Here is a 5,291-nt window from a genome sequence, read left to right on the forward strand (position 1 = left end):
TGCTACTCCAACCACCCACCGCCACCTTCTGTCTAACAGACGCCGTGGTGGATCCACCACCGTTCTCGGTTGAAAACGGGACACTGTTCTTCCATAGATGTAATGCATGTCGCCGTCATCCTCCGAGTCCGATGTTTTGCTATCGTTTGCAGTCTGGGATTCTCCTTCCCCATTGTTTCGGTGTTACACCATAGCCATGACCGCCGTTAACCACCGTTATTGCCACTACTGCTGCTATTGCCATCACTGTGCACCACCGAGGGATGTTACGTCCAGATTTCCCGTGCGAGACATGTGGTGTGTTCCGCTACTAGCTTGTGTTTGTGTGTGATGGGGAGTGTGTTGCTTGGCTGTCATCACAAACCGCCGTGGCTGCCCGCCATCTCACACCATCGTCGCCACCGTACAGCACCAGGTGGGTGGCTGGGTTTGTTTTGCAAACTGAAACATGTGTGTATCTGAGTTTATTATAGTGAAGTGGTGTTTGGGTGTTGCTGAAGGGTTTTGAGCATTCTAACACTCCTAAGGTGTACATGTAATCCTAAATACCTTGGATCTATGTTTTCTCTATTATACATGAAAATATCAAATTTTCCATGGTATTGTTCTAACTAGCATAATATGAAGAACATATAATATAAATTCTAGTAGAATTACATACCTCTTTATTGTAGCTTGATTCCATGGAGCTTAAGAGCCTAGTGCCTCAAGTGTGACACCTTAAATGGTTCACACAACATGACCAAAAACTTGGAATAACTTGAGAGAAAAGGTTCCTATTCTCAAATTGGCAAGCCCTCATGTGTACACACACTAGTGCCAATTTCTTGAGCCATGGGGTCCTTATATATGGTGGCTATTAGGGTTACACCATGTAACTCATGTCTTTCCATATTCTTCATGCTCCATGGGTTAAAACCTCCATTGAGTATCCATGGGTTACTCCAGGGGTTTAGCCCAACATAAAGAACTATGGATCATAAGCCCACATATATAAGAATGAATGATTTAGACAATCAATCCCCATATATTTAATTAGTCTCCTTTTGATCACAGAATTAATTCGAAATTAATTATTGATCAATAATAATTAAATAATATGATTTCATATTAATATCTTAGAACTTATAATATATTAACAAATCATAATTATCCTTTTTCTCACAAAAGTCTATTCAAATTGTTATGATGCCATGCAACCCAAATGGACCATGCCAATCGGGTCAAGTACATACCAATTATAGTTGTGGACTTAGACACTAATCCAACAGTCTCCCACTTGGATAAGTCTAAAACTATTATTGCGTATGACTTCAAAACCCGACTAGCAATCGTAGCTCTTAAAAGTTGTTGTCGAACTCTGAAAAAATCAATGACGCATCCATTAGATAAGGTATCATATATTCCTCTATTCTAGATATCATATGGACTGAGACATGGATTATAATCATTCTCTCTGTCCATTTGTTGTTTCCTGATTTCTGATTTATGACGGCTGACTATTTGAATAAATCACATTAGTCCTGGCTTGGCCAAGCACTTCGGGGTGTCATGACTAAATCATTGAGGGGCCCATAGATATCGCTTTTATCTCTTCAAGAGTAAAAGGAATGGATAAACTTCGACTCATATGCTTGTTCTACTACTTGTTGAATCATACATAAAGGCGCGTTTTATAACATCGAGTTACCAATGCGTTTTCGTACAATCAATGTATAACCAACTCATAGGCAACAAGTCATATCTCTGGGTTTGAAGAATATAAGATATTATCGTCTCATGATCACTCGTGATAAAATCCATGAAGTGAGTCAAATGAGCATGGGTTTAATCCAATACTCAGAACTTATGAACACTCATGAATGTTGCAACAACTCTTGCTATGTCCCATACCTTGGACATCTACTATCCAGCTTCATGACAATCTTGATTCATATCTACTTCCAACATATGACCGACTGTAGATGGTTTGAATAACTTAGTCATTCAGGAAGAACGACCTAGTTATTCTCGGAACTTATGAATACAAATAAAACACCTTTTATTTATCACCATACTGATGACACATTATTCATTGCATACTGTTTCAAACTATCAACTTTATACTTGAATTAAAACAATAGTTGTCCCATGCTCCGAGCATGTACACTATGTTTTCTAAACACTAGTCATGCCATACACCAAGTATGCACACTATGTTTTTCCAAACATTAGTTATGCCATACACCAACTATGCACACTAAGTTTTTCTATGATCTTTTCTTTGTGAAATAGATCAATTGAACATAATTCCAATGATTCTCATTTCACAATCCCAAATCCTTATTGCAAACGCAAGAATTCCAAATTCCTGCCGTTTACTTGAATCTGTTAGATTCTAAACTTATATGCATTGATCCTCCTGTAATGATTATGCACAAAGTCACAAAGACTTGTCAACAGACATTATAGAGTATTCCACCGGAGATCACTCCATGGAAACGAAGTCTCAAATTCAAAGTACATTGCTTTGAACATCCTTCATGCATTAGGTTTCCTAATCTTACATAGATTTAATAACTTCCACCTATGGATTCATCTCCATATTCCCATTTTGACTATCACTTCTAAACAAGAGTTGCCTTTTTTCAGAATATGTTAATATGGTCCTTCCAAAATTAACACTATACTTCCAACTGTCCCTAAGCAACCAATCTTTGGTAAACCTTAGATTGTCCTCGATAATTGCTTAATCAAATTAGTCATATTCCATTCTAGTACTTTTTCCCTCTTAATGCTCTAGGCATTAGGGAAAATTTAGAACATATGAATATTATAACACATGCAATCGATCCTATATCTAAAGCATATAGGACACGATTCATGATGTCTCACATAAAGACTAGACCAGTCTTTTGCTATAATATTTCTATTTCTATTTGCCTTGTTCTCATAATTCAAATTATGAAAAGGGATGTCGTAATCATAATCGAATTTTAGAACGGAAATAATGGACCCATATATAGAATTTCCTAATGTTGAGCCATTCCAACATAAAATTCATATCTATATATATATATATATATATATATATATATATATATATATATATATATATATATATATATATCCTTGACTAAAGATGATTAAAACCTCAATCTAAGCTTTTAGAATTGAAATGATGTATAATTTCCTCTCCATTGATTATAGCCAAACAACTTTTTCCCAATTGAAACTTTTTTTTTCTATAATTAACACTGCTAACTTGCAACACTTATCATAATTATCATGCTCCTACTAACATGATGATTATTACCAGAACACTTATGCTCCCACTAGCTTTGAAATGTACTCAGAAATAAGTTGGACTTCTAGAAATTAATACTTTATTGACTTTCTTACCAAAGTTCAGACTTCTGATATGAAATCCTTTGATAAAACTTTATCAAAATCATACACCTTTCCTTAGATAGCACACATGTGTGTCTAAACAATTTCAGAACTATGAAAATGGATGTCGTAATCATAGTCTAAATTGTTTAGAGCTTTTCCATTCCTCACAAGTTCATGTTAGTGTGTCGGTTAACCACACACGCTCCACTAACGACTTTGAGAATGCAAATATCACAATTGCTATGTAACAACCCAATTTTCACGACCAAAAATTTAATTTTTAAATCAACACTTTGGAAAACATTTGTGAATAAACATCCTTTGATTCCATCATTTCATAAACACATTTTGTGTCCGAAAACCAAAACATAAAAACAGCCATAATGTCAAAGTACAAATCCCAAAATAACTCATGGTGCAGAAAACAATGTGCGTGTCTGATGTGCCGCTACCACGCCAGCTCCTTCCCCTTCGAAGAAGAGGTACCTGAAAAACAAAACTGTAATCTGTAATCATGAAGCTTAGTGAATTCCCCCATAATACCACATATCATACAATCATATAATGAACAGCTTGGAGATACGAGCCTCGCCCACACTCATGGAGATACGGGCCTCGCCCACACTCATGGAGATACGGGCCTCGCCCACACTCCACTAGTTGGGAGATACAGTCCTCACCCACACTCCGTTATCTGGGAGATATGGGCCTTGCCCACACTCAGCTATCTGGGAGATACGGGCCTCGCCCACACTCCGCTATCTGGGAGATACGGGCCTCGTCCACACTCCACTACTAAACCATAACATAAAAGTATCACACAGACAACGAGTATAAATAGTTCTACCACACTAGCATATATCATCATCAAACTCAACTATGAGATACGGGCTCTGCCACACTCCGATACTATCATATCGTCTATACGGGCCGACCTTGGTGCCTTAGACTCGTTCCTACTGGAAGGAAACTCACCTCGAAAAGTAGCCGCTAGAAGTCTGCTTGCTAGACATCTGACTGCTGCACCGGTAATCCTCCGGCTATAAATCCATAGCATAGATTAGTCACTCATAAATACCCTTAAGTCAAATGACTGACCTACCCCTGGTCCAAGGTCAACTCCTTAGTCAAAGTCAACTTCTAGTTGACTGGACTCGCCGAGTCATGGCACAGACTCGCCGAGTCCCTTTCCTATTAACCCAGAACTAACTCATCAAGTCCCTCTTCCACTCACTGAGTCACCCATAACTCACTACTTGGGACGATTGGACCGACTCGCGATCCGACTCGCCGAGTCTGAGAACAACTCGTCGTGTCCCACGAGCAGATCTCCTACTCGATTCCAAATCCCCACCAGAGCATCCATCTTGAGGATTTGGGTTTCTGGGACAACTGCTACACGTTAAATTGCTAATTCTGTGTGCAGCTACGAAGGGTTGGACCTTCTATAGTTAAACCCGTCTTAAATTAGTAACAGTTCGTATGACTCGCCGAGTTTGAAGAACAACTCGTCGAGTACCAGGCAATCTTCAAAGGACTCGCCGAGTTGTTCATCCAACTCGTCGAGTCTAAGACCATCTTCATAGAACTCGCCGAGTCCACTTTGGAACTCGCCGAGTCCCTTCCACTCTCCTCCCATACAGACCAAATCTGAGGCATGTAACGGTTCCAAATCATAGATCTAAGCTCCTAGGGCATGCTTATCATGTAAAGTTGCAAACTTTACGTGCATGCATGGCCCTATGAGCTCCAAAAGGCAATTTGAAGCTCTTTATGAGGTCATGCACTCAATTGGGACCTCAATCACTTCAACCACAGAGACTTTACACTTCTAAGATGTCCATAAGGTCCAGATCTGAAGTCCTTTCAGAACATAGAGCATAAACACATGGAGTTTGAGGTCTTAGGGCTTGAAAACC

Source organism: Lactuca saligna, chromosome 1 (assembly GCF_052625555.1).
Source record: "Lactuca saligna cultivar CGN05327 chromosome 1, ASM5262555v1, whole genome shotgun sequence".
In the NCBI taxonomy this organism is placed as follows: Eukaryota; Viridiplantae; Streptophyta; class Magnoliopsida; order Asterales; family Asteraceae; genus Lactuca; species Lactuca saligna.